Here is a 13192-nt window from a genome sequence, read left to right as displayed (position 1 = left end):
GTAAAAATATTAAATATGCCATTATATGAAATATTTCATATACCCATACTTCATGCCCCTAAATCAGCCAAGTAGTGTTTTTGCTCCTGTGTCAACACACCTGAAACAGCCATTAGAGCACTTTAGTAAATCCATTCTTTGAACTGTAAGGTGACAGTATACCTCATAGGAATAGAAAGACATTTTTCCCTTAATGTCATACTTTACCACTAATATGCACTAAATATAGCATGATGCATTGGCTAATGATTTAACAGCATTTTATATACCTTCTAAAATGTCGTACATCACTTACTTATCTATGTACCTGATGTCATATGATATATAAAATGAAGGTATATTAGGCAATTAGACTTTTTAGACATTGTTATCTATCAATGTATTTCATTACTACCTGTGCTATAAATATTAAAGTTATATGTTATTTGTTATTTGGTAAAAAAAAAAAAAAAAAAAGAAAATAACTATGTTTGCAATTTTTTAATGTTTTATTTTTAGTTATCTACTTATTTTTAAATGACCACACCCCCATAATGTCATCTTGGTGAAATATGTTAACATTTTGCATACATTTGCAAAGCATTCTGGGTAAAGAGCTCATTCTTCAAAAGTGAAGGAACTTACTATTGATGTAGTTTCGGCACTAAAATACCTCATACATTCATTTTCTCCTTAATACAAACTATCTGCAGTATTTGGTTGACAATATGTCTTTACAGGAAGTATGAACAAAAGTGTTCTAGCATGAGTGGTACTTATTAAGCTGAAGAGGTGTCTATGTACAGCAGATATATTCCTTTTTGTTTCCATGCCTTATTGCTTTCACTACCAGTATGGCACAAGAGTGAAGTTGCAGTTCTTAGAAAATCAGAAGGTGCTATAAAGCCCTCAGATATCTGTTTTCCGGGATGTCTGTTTTTCAAAGGAATCTAACTGCAATTCTTGGACTAGCAAAAATACAGGAGTATGTAATGGGCATATGCGATTCAACTGAGGCTGCAAAGCCTCACAAAAATCCTCTTTCTCAGACTCACACAGACCTTAGGAGATGGCATACATAAGTAGCAGATAAGTGAGTCCACAGCTCCTCCCCCACATTCTGCTTTCTGCAAAAAATGATTCATTATTGTAAGAGCGAGCTTCAAAACATAATGCTTTTGCTGAAAATCACAGTTAATTTTTAGGGGATTTGAATCATTATGTGGCTAGCAAACTCATGATATGGAGCCATTTTTCTGTGATAAAACACAGTGCCTTCTTTGGTTCTGCAATGGAATGTAAACTTACTGAAAGCTGGTGAGTCTAAAGGATGAAAAAACTGCCAAAAACACAGAAGGGTGAAAAGAATCAATTTTAATTATTTTTTGTTTGCAGGGGACAAGCATCCCCGCACCCCTTCCCACATCCCCCTAAACTTTATATATATATATGGATTCCTATTACAAGACCGAAAGTTCACTACTTCGAACTTGTAATAGGAAGCCTCACTTCTGCGAAAGTTCACTTTAACAAGAGTGAACGTTTGTGTAAGTTCACTTCACCAAATACACCGCAGCACAGTGGAGAACATATAAAACAAGCTATGTCCTTCACTATGGTGTGATAGTCATGGACCTTAGGGTTAGGGCACGGGTTAGGGTAAGGGGATAGTTAGTAAAGCTATCCCCTTACCCTAACCCATGCCCTAACCTTAAGGTTCGTGACTATCACACCATAGTGGAGGACATTGCTATGTCCTTCACTGTGCTGCAGTCGTCACGGACCTTAGGGTTAGGGCACGGGTCATGATAAGGGGATAGCCCATAGGGCTATCCCCTTACTATGACCCGTGCCCTAACCCTAAGGTCCGTGAGTACTGCATGGAAGTTCAGTACAACACCCGTTCGTTGTACTGAACTTCGCGTAAGTGCACTTTCGATTAAGTGCACTTTTGCTGCAGTGAGCATTCCATGCACTATTTCGAAATAGTGAAAATATGATTTAATGTATGGAACCCATATATATATATATATATATATATATATATATATATATATATATATATATATATATATATATATATATACACACACACATGCACACACACACATACCCATATGTATATCAACTCCATAGTCTCATCAAATCAAAGAAGGCAGATTAAGTGAATTTGCCAGTATATACTTAGAGACCACAATGGCCATTATTTCCTGTGGAAAACAGTCTTCATTGTCTTTTCCTTGCTCATGCTGCAGACACTTCACCAATCTCAACCTGAGCAGCTGTAGGGGAGATGCCCTCTTTGATATAATAAAGGGCATAATTTATAATTTCATGAGGTTGTTGCATAAATTTGCTGTAGATCATGTAACATTCTAAATCTCCATTAATTTCATTTGGTCATTCTTCAGAAAGATCAGTTTTGGAGCCAGCCACTTGTTTTAAAAAATGCAGTACAAAACTTAGAGTGGTTGTATAAAATATTAAGCTGATAACCAAGCAAACACAGACATCTAAGAACTGTATCTTGCATATTGGAAAACAATTGTGTTTCTATTTTTTTTTTATAGCAAACTAAATCCAGTTTTCTGTGTTGGAGAAAATGTACCATATTTATTAACCAGAGAATAATACATAAGGATGCTGTCCTTTATGGAATATTGTATACATTATTGGGCCTAATGCCATTTAAATCCCAATGGCAACATTTGAATGGTGTAACCAGTTATGAAACACCAAAAGGTGTGTGTGTGTGTGTGTGTGTGTGTGTGTGTGTGTGTGTGTGTGTGTGTGTGTGTGTATCTATATATATATATATATATATATATATATATATATATATATATATATATATATATATGTGTGTGTGTGTGTGTGTGTGTATATACTGATTAATAGTGAAACACTCCATGCTGTAAAACCTTTTACATGGCTGCTGAAGACATTACCATTCCCCCAGGAACTGTATAACTTAGATGAGCCTAAAAAATGACCAGCTTGACTTCCATGATCACCTGTAGCTTTTAACTGTAGCAAGGTTCATTTTATGCCACTGAGCTTTGAGCAGGATTAATTTATCTCCATTTTTAAAAGTGCAGAAGAATGTGGAATCATTCGCCAGAAACTGAAAGAAAACATTAATTAAGACTTGCATATTGTAGTCACAACAGTGCACAGGTTTTTGACAAGTAGATTCAATTTAGCCGTGAGTAAAATGACATTTCAATCTTGTACTTTCCTTTAATGGTGCTAAACCTGTTAGATGTCAGTTTCCATTTCATGCTGGGCAAATCCTCCTGTTGCCTGTGCCTCCCTATACTTCTTAATGAAATACTTTTTCATTTATTTAGGAGATTTTATCTTTTTTACAATATTTTAATAATGTTATAAATAATGAATGTATGAATTGGTTAAAAAGTGAGGGACAAAGAGACTTTAGAAGCACTATGTTATGCAAGTAAAATTAGGACTATCAGGAAAAAAATGTTCTCAGTTAATCTTCTGTATATAGCTTACTGACATAGTTTTATTATATGATAAAAGCATGTTCTCGCTTAACTGCTCCAAAGTTAAAGATAATCCCTGGGATTCATGAAACTCGTCGCAATGCCGGCGTTAGGCTTGCGCCGACCGTGTGGCGTGAAGATGGTGCAGTAGCGCCAAATGCATATTAATGAAGGCGCGCTGCCGCCACAGCAGCTCAAGTGCATAGGGCATGTTGAAGTGCCGCACGGAGGCGTGGAAATGTCAGCTGTCGACGTGCAACCTAAAGTGCTTGCATATAAAAATTTGCAAGCAATAGTAATCACATCTGTCAGTGTCCGTGGATACTGAAACATATACAAAGCATGCAAGACAGTTCCTGCGAACACAAAATGAAGAAGCAAACACAAATGCATTGTAGGGAATAACGGGTCCCTATTCCGTGAACAAATGACATTGAAAACCGTGTGTCCGTAGTCCAACACAGTGTAGATAGTTATACCAAGTGGAAGTGAAACGCATCATATGTTAGCACGCCGCCAGTAGGTACATCCAGCCCAATGGCCAGGGTCACCAGCTGACCCAAATTGTGAGGGAGGGTACACAGCTGGGCAGATGTGTCCATAACAAAAAACATGATAAATGTACATATCTAGCGACCGTATGACCGAATTATATCCCACAACGCATGTAATAGTCACATACAATAGGTATGTCTGTATTTCACATACCAAATGTGACAGGAAATAGAATAAGCATGTAAACGAAACAGAAGGAGCATATAAATTGCTACAACAATAAGGCAACGTGTAGGCTGAAAGGAACAGTATTATCCGTACCGTTGACTGTGGGTACATATTGTCCAGTACATTCGGATATATGTCCGGAATATATCCCATCCTGGACATAGGAAAAGGTGGCATCCTACCAATGATTAGAACAGTCAGCCAAAATCCGCACATCAGCGGTCCAAGCCGAACTTGTCAGGATGTGTCACAGTTGAACGGGTATTACCCGGGTATACCAACCATGTCATGAAAGTTAAGTATGGGCGTGTACCTATGTGCGCGAGGTATAGCATGTGGAAAGTCAAACAAGGCAGGGTAGTCCACACAACCATACAGGTACCTGACATATGTAGGGTATGCAATGTTTTACCTTGACTGTGTCATGGGCCATCAACCAAAGCAGTGATGGATGGAGTGTCAGGAATATGTGTGTAGGGGGATGGGTAATGGTATAATCCTCCAAGGCGACACTGTGTCATATGCAGAATAGGTGAACTGGAGGTGTATGAGGGAGCACCGGGTGAAGCAGAAAGAAACACAAAAACATGTATACACATCTGCAATACAACCAGACAGGCCATACTGTAGAACACAATCCCACAAACATATGAATATTAAAATGTGCAATACAAATGTATAGACATGTCACCGGCACATACCCACAGATTGGTCCTAATGGAACTGGCCATATCAAATGCAACACACCTGGATGCATAATGGACTACCCAGCATCCCCTCCACAGCACACAACCTGCTCCCATACCTAAACATCCGCCAAATTCAGCCATACTTGGCCTACTGGTTTGGTGCAGCCACATCTACACATAGTGACCACTACGCATATGTAGTAGGTAGTGTCACCCTAGGCAGTTTCAGGATTGCAAACTATGTATCCCTTGCATGTAAAACCCCCAGCACATTTTCATAATGCCAGAAGAATGTTCAGTATTTGTCTTGTTTTGGTCTTGTTCAATTTTTGGGATATCCCTCATGGGATAAGTAACCTGTGTAAACATTAGAATGGGTATGAAGACACGAAGTCCAGTCCTGTAGATATCTGGACACAAGTTGGAATGTGCAGTAGTGGTGCACGAGACTGTCCAGCCCTAGATGGTCATGCAGAACCTACTACCCAGGATCAAACATCTGCCCGTGACGCACGTGTCCCGACACGAATAAGCGAGAGAATATATTGCACACATTCACATAGTGGCACATGGTATAAGGGTGATGAAGGCACTGACGTAAACAGGATACCCCCTGATCCACTGTGTGATGGACAGTTAATGTGTTTGTAGGTGTGACCTGACCACCAATGATACAATGCCAAATGTCCTGTAGGAAATAGATAGGAGTATTGTATAGTAGGAAATAACTATGTACCATACTGCATGTAACAGTTGCCTAAAGCGGTCACGTCAGGATAGAATAAATGTAATTCGTAGAAGAAACAGGCAAACAACAAAAGTGCCAAAGGTATAAGGCTCACAGCTAGGAAACAAATGAATGTTCTAAACCTGCACTGACCATGGCTATGTGTTGGCCCAAACAATCTGGTGTCCACAGTAGGGTTACCATCTGTCCCGCTTTGCGAGGGACAGTCCCTCTTTGGACAGTTGTGTCCTGACAAAATACATTACAAATGGCAGATGTCCTGGGATTGTAGGACATAATTATGTCCCATATGTTATGTAATAGTTGCAGAAAATAATTATTTCAGTATGTAAAATACCTAAATGTTACAAGAAACAGAATAAGCAACTAAACCGCTACAACAATAGGCTTTTATGTAGGCAAATTAGTAAAGTTCTATACTTTGTACTGACCGTGAGTATGTCGGCTTGTAAAATCTGATGTGTGTTCCGAAAATGTCCCAACTTGGCCATTTGAAAAGGTGGCAACCCTAGTCCCCAGAATACATCCCAACCTGTACATATGACAATGTCAACGCTACCAATGGTCAGAGCATTCGCACAATAACTGGCCAGCCTCTTAACCACTCACAGAGGGGGAAAGGTGTTGAATGAGAATGACTACTTACAACAATGAAGAGTAATAGATGCATTTAACTGCAGAAAATTACTAGTATTACGAATCTGTCAACACGTTCCAAGTTAATAGTACTAATATGGTAGAAGTGTCCATGATTGTCCCTGAGTTGTCATAGCCTTGTCCCTGTCACTGTAGAAATGAGTCCCCGAGTATCACAGAGGTCCGTACACATAAGTACACCAACCAACTGTCACATCTGTTGACAGGACTATTGCATACCTGTAGTGAATTTATAACAGATGTCCAGAATAATATTCATTGTATCTATAAATGAATGAAATAGTCAAATGGGTAGGGAAACACGTGGAAACCACCCCCAACCTGCATTATGTAGTGTAACCACTCCCTGCCCTAAATTATGTAGCGCCGACCAAAAAATGTGGTCAGAGGTGCCCAAATACCTGCATCTGTAAACACAGGTAGAATGTTAAAATCTGGGCTAACTCTGTCCATGTGCTATATCTGATCTTTGAACAGGACCAGGGCAGTTCTAGTCACCAGTCGGCCGAGCCTAAACCCGGACCAGCACATGAACACCCTGACAATCAAACACGGGTATGTGCGAGGACTATAAGCGTAAGAGTTTTGAATATCCTTGGAGTGAGTAGACTTGCAGCACGGGTCCAGAGCAGTAGGAAACAGGGAATGTCCTAATTGTAGTACTGCAGTTTTCCCAGCAGGAGAATGGATGCCTGCTGTGTAAGGGAAGCAGTGAGGCATATGTCAGAGTAGCTATGAACCATGGGTATACATATAAATGAGCCAGAACACCAATAGTGTAGTGGTTACAGCATCCGCCCAACGTAAAGGCATTCCCGGTTCAAGTACGACTATAGCACATATTAATTGTGTAATGAATGCCTCTGTGCTGTAAAGCCAACATTTATACATGTAAAGGTGACCGCATTTGCATGAGTCCATTAACTGGATTCCATCAAAGTGGTACTTTCATAAGGAATAAAGCACATCTAATCCCAAAGAAGTGCCTGTAAACATATGTAACTCAGAATAAGTAGATGCAAGTGCGCCTGCGCGGGTGTACGCAGCTATTAGCATAGCAAATGTATGTTATCTTGTACAGCTGTAACTTTTATATATATAGATAGATAGATGTGTGTATAGATAAATATCCACAGACATAACAGAAATATGCAATTGTATATCGTGCTACATCAACATTGTAAACAGCTGGAATGTAGTACATGTTGCGACCACCTACACTTGTAACCCGCAAATCGTTCATAATCCATAACACCAGGAAAGGCACGTATGTGCAAATATGAATGGATGGTGAGCCTGTGAATACACGAGGTGGTACAAAATGTGTGTAGGGTCCCAACGCTCATGAGAAGGAAATGTGTAAAGGTGTGTCATGGCTGCGATATCAGGTGTATAATGGCTGTTATGCATGGAAACTCAACACAGGTGTGGAGGAGAAACTATGAATATATGATTATGGACACAGGAGTGCTAGGGTATCTTGCGCCGGGTGCAATGGAGCAGCCCGTGGAGGTCAGCTAGTACGTAGGTGTGATTCCCAGATAGAGCGTCGTTTGTGTGGAGACATGCGTGAATGGGCGTATCGTTGTCAGATGTTGTGCATCAGGGCTGGCAGCCCGGCATGTAAAACCTATATGCCACCCATGAGCGGAACGGAGTTCTGCTGTGACAACCCCAAACCGGGAAAAGCAGAAAGACACAACTACATGAAGGCAACAATATGTTGACGTACAGTCACAGTAACACAAACACACATCCTATCAACAGTAATAATATGAATGTGCACAGAAACAAACACAGTAGCAGGAATAATAGGCTGCGCACACGAGTAATAGGTCGAATAACACTGTATCACATCCCAGTTAGTAGCGGCACCCCAGACATGAAAAACATGCGACATCTGTCCGCTGTATGACGTGCAATATACTGAGCACAAGTTCACCGGAGTGAAATGTCGATGTTATAATGACTAAGGCAATAGTATGCTGTTGAAGCAGAGATAAAACCCAATACGCATGTGTAAGTGTCCATGTCCGGGAAATGTATAGGTTAACGGACACACAGATGTATATATAGATAAAAACGTATATATACATATATCTATATTAATTTACATACACATATATATTCATACTGATATATATATATACACACACACACACAAGGATATACTACGGATATATATAGATAGATATATATACATAAACAACAGGTAGTGATATATACACATACACACAAAACAAAATATATATGTCAGTGTAGATATACACATGTGCATAAATAGGTTACTTCACAGCAATTAGGGGTAACATATTTACAGGCCAGGCATATGTGACTGGGAGGTCCAATAAATAAACGTTGTACCCCCCACATCGCCCAGCTGGGTCAGACAGACATTCAGACAGGCAATACAGATCAATACACTGCCGCTGTCCAAAACACCAGTAGGAAAGTACCAGTGGGAGAGTTCTGCAAGGTCTACACTTTAAACATGGATAACGGTGTCCCTTGCGGGACCCCAAAAATTCAGGGTACGTGTGAATCTGCTGACATCAATATGAGCAGGATGTAGGTGTACATGGAACAGTAGGTTGTGCAAGTGTGATAATACATGGGTTGACAAAATGTACGACATGTGTCCCGAGATGGGGAGAGTGGGCAATGTATAGGGGTGTGCTCATACCCCAGCTGCGCTCGCAGTAAGTATTTGTCACGACTGCTGTAGAGGGGTGCCAGGTAAGTGGACCATGGGTATGCGTTAATGGGCTTAAGTGTGCAGGTGCTGGTTGGCAGAGATGTAGTAGGCCCACCCAGTGGAAGTCATTAATATTCCTATGTGGGCATAGCATATGTCTACACCTCCCAAACCTGAAGAGCACATCTACCGGATAGTCTGTAAACCATTGGGGGAATACATAGAGACTAAATCAGTGCAGTGTACCCGATTAGCATGGACGTCCATAGTTATGTATCAGAATGTAACAAAGTCCAACTAAACACTTCCAGAACTAGTGATATTAGGTGAACAGGTGGGGGAATACAGGTAATGACAGATGACAACATGTATGAGTCATAAACAGCATGTACCTTGACAAACATGAATGAATACATATGCTCTGTGACTGTGAATGTGTGGTTAATAGAACCAATCGTCTAAATGTGTCCCACAGGGTGTTATGCATTGTTCCTGATACAGTGTTCATTCACACCCATTGGTATGTGAGTTCTGCTACTGACGGAAAGTGCATAATTTGCTGACCACCTTAGGTAGATGATAGCATAATAGAAGAGGTTCAACACCTGTACGCCTGCGAGGGACACATCCGTCTGGGCAGTTGTGTCCTGCAAAATGACAGTTATGGCACATGGCCTTTGAGTTCGGGAATGGAGGCTATATAGTGTGTGTAGTGGTGTCAGACATCAATTTGTTGTATCAGTAACAGCTACATGTAATATGAAACAGTATTATCAATTATAATGCTACATGAATAACCTTAACGTATGCAAACTGTGGAAGTCGTCTATTTACTACTGGCTGTGGGTATGTGTTGCCTTGACACATGTGATAGCTCTACATATAGGGTCTATAGGGCCGCCACCATTCTGAATGGCCAAAGTGGAACCTGCTCTGTAGAAATGTCAGATGTACCAGGGCAGAACATACATACAGCCATGCATAGTACAGAAATATACATATCAGAACAAATCAAAGCGTAGTCTAGCAGCAGTAAAGTTGCTTATGCTACTACATATGACATATCGACGTATCAGGTATACAAGACCTGTAACAAGCAACCAGTACAGACACGTAAAACATGAGAATGTCCCCTAATCAGGACAGTTGCAATGGCTAGAGTATTGCCCATACCACTCAACTCCCTGAATGTCAGGTACGTCCCTGAGTTTGACTGAAAGTTTAACTCTGTCCCTCTTAATCCCTCCTAAAATTAGCGGCTGTTGAAGGAAAGGTGGTGAATTACACTTACTGACTAATGACAATAAGTAAGAGTTATAAACAACTGTTACTTCAGAATATGTGTATTAAGTCATATGCTCTGATTCTGTCAATGTTTCAAGTTAATAGCACTACTTTTGTAAAAGTGTCCCTGATTTTTCTTGACCTCTCCCTGATTCTGTAGAAATGTGTCCCCGATTGGTGGAGAGTTCTGGTATTGTCACATGAGATATGCATGATGAGGGACTGTCCCATGCAAAGTGGGAAAGGTGTCACTCCTACAGTCTCCCGTCGTGCAATCTGAAAGGTGGACAGCGTGCAGTAAGTATGCAGTAGCATGACTCAGCGGATAGCTGCGTTAACAAACTCAAGTCACATGTCAGCATTGTAGAGTATTGGTTCCCATGTATCAGGCAGATGGGAGCAGATCGTATGAAGAACACGGATATAATATGATTACGTCACTGGACAGGCCACCGAGTCTGTACAGTCGAATGCCTGCCGTCGCAAAATGGTTACACATACCCGATACTGTAGTCATGTAGTCCGATGTAATACGCATCACAAGGGATCGCACACACCCAGCGTGAGTGACAAATGTAAGCAGAAATGTCGGTGAGCGAGCGCCTGTAAGCGTGTTTGTCTACCAGTATGCCAGTAGTGCACTGTCAAAGAAATGTGGAGTCTAAACGTGTATAAGGTGCTGTGACCAGAGGTCAGCAGTGCTTAACACTGTGCAAACCCACGCACAACTGCTCCCACCTGCTGGAATGTGCTTTACCCAGTCTGTATCCAAAGGTGTCGGCCTGTCCGCAAACAAAGAACCGCCCTATACACTTGATGGTAGAAGTAGCCTGAGCACATAGCTCATGTGAATTAACAATAGACCATGGCATATGTACAGACAATAGACCACATACACACCATACAGAGCAGACATCCAACAGTATAGCAATGTACTGGCAGATATGTCTGGATCACTGGTGTATGCATGCCTGGCCGTCCTGTGTTTCAGTGTGTGAGCATGCCCAGTATGACTGTTACGCATGTTGTCAACCAACATTACCATCATACCATCATGCGTGTGAGCATGCCAAGTATGGTCAACTGTATTGCATGTGTCACATGTCTAGATAGTTAGTACTGTGTTTCTGACACCTCCGTTCTACACAGACAGGTGTCATGCTGTGTCTGCAGGGTAGCTAATGGTCATGTGGCATTGACAGTTGCTACATGTCTGCATAGCGTGGGGGGACATCCAACCACAACCACAGTCCTACACAGCACCATGGGTGGCACACATGACTCTCACATGTGTAGGTTTGATGGGGGGCACAGCCAACAGTTGTACACATCTGCCGCTACTGTACTGGTATGCCGGGTACTCCATGTCAGTGTGTGGACCTACCTAAATTGCTGGTTGGAGGGATACCAGGGTACGTCAGTTCCCAGCTTTAATTACCAGCACAGTGGTGTTGGACGTCCTAGCTTACACAACCTACATCAAACTGCCTGGCCTGCTGTCGTCTGTGTGCGCCTTAGGGGGTTGGGGTCATTCATTGGGCATATCCATAGGCCATCATATATCATTTGTCTGTATTGGTCCACATCTGTCCAGCTGCATGGAACGTGTGTGGGCTGTACGGACACACATGATGGTCAGCCTATAATCTGCAGTGGGTTAGGACACCCTGTGTACTACAGGCTACCATTGTGACCCCCGTATGTACTACAGAGGTCATGGTGCCACTATGGATGGGTACTGTCTGCTGCCCTAACATTTGGCCACCACAGTCACTTGTATGCTCACATACATACCATAGCAATGGGTAACTACACATTCTAATACAACTGCCACTTGTTAGGTCAGTAGACATACCCTGGGTGTGTTCCAGACTTGAGGACAGTGCTGGAGTCCTGCCTATGTTGGATGCACACAGTGCACCTCCTATACATGGCCGAGCACAGGTACTGTCATGTTTGGCATCCATTGTACTGTGTGCAGGTCAGAGAGGGGAAATCCGTGGGTACCTACTGTGTCAGTGCATATGCCTTGTGTTGCCTCTTTGCCAAGGGCAGGTCATACTGTGCACGGGCTTTCGCCGAATGTGCCCTGCACAGGTAGTTCCTTCACCAAGTCACACTGTGCCTGTACAGGCCTTGGCAGTGGTGTTGGGCTGTGTGGCCCTGCCCCATGCTGTTCCTGCTGCAGCTGTTACTGCAGGATAAGATTGTGTAGCATAGCAAATACCATAACAACTTGTATGCATGTAGCTTGTGAATACTGCAGAGCTCCAACGGATGTGTCTGGATACCAGAACTGTGAACTGAGCATCCCAAACACATGCACAAGTATATGTCTTGCCTGTGCATCCACCTCAGTATGGTGTGAGTGTTCAGGTGTGTGTGCATTGCTGATGGGTGTCATCAGCCACGACACCAGTGTTTACCCAGCATCCCCCACTAGGAGACTGTAGGGGATGTCCATATTGGCATTGGTGTGCTACAGCTGTGTCAGAAGCCATATATCGGACACATCATAGCTTCCAGGGCAGACAGCACACACATTCAATCTCATGCCCTGGCTATCGCATATGGCCTAGCTGTTGGAGGGTATGCCCTTGCAGTGACTGTAGGCCCTACCACGCTCACCGGGTGGTGCTACGATGTGTATGTGTGTGCAGGCTATAGAACCCAGTACCCCAGGGTAGTCATCCATGTGGTTGAACAGATGCATATTGCTGGTCTACTAATCACGTGTGTTGAGGACATGTACGTGCTCACTAGCATGTGTTGACATGGTGTCTGTGAACTGGTGCAATACTCTGGATGCAGATGCCTGTGAGATACCCATGATATCCGCAGTTGTGCTGTGTGAGGTACCTGTGGCTAGTACACCTAGGCCAACACATACCATGGTATCCACTGTGATGTG

General features: G+C 42.2%; 1 protein-coding gene across 1 annotated transcript in view; it reads left to right on the top strand.

Moving 5' to 3' along the window:
• Positions 1–13192, top strand: part of POU6F2 (POU class 6 homeobox 2) — a 1132881-nt gene that overhangs the window by 1048335 nt on the left and 71354 nt on the right. The window lies entirely within an intron of this gene.

This window comes from Protopterus annectens, chromosome 3.part0, assembly GCF_019279795.1.
Source record: "Protopterus annectens isolate FY-2018-M chromosome 3.part0, PAN1.0, whole genome shotgun sequence".
Classification (NCBI taxonomy): Eukaryota; Metazoa; Chordata; order Ceratodontiformes; family Protopteridae; genus Protopterus; species Protopterus annectens.
Note: the sequence above shows the minus strand (reverse complement) of the source record. Positions and strands in the feature narration are given on the sequence as shown.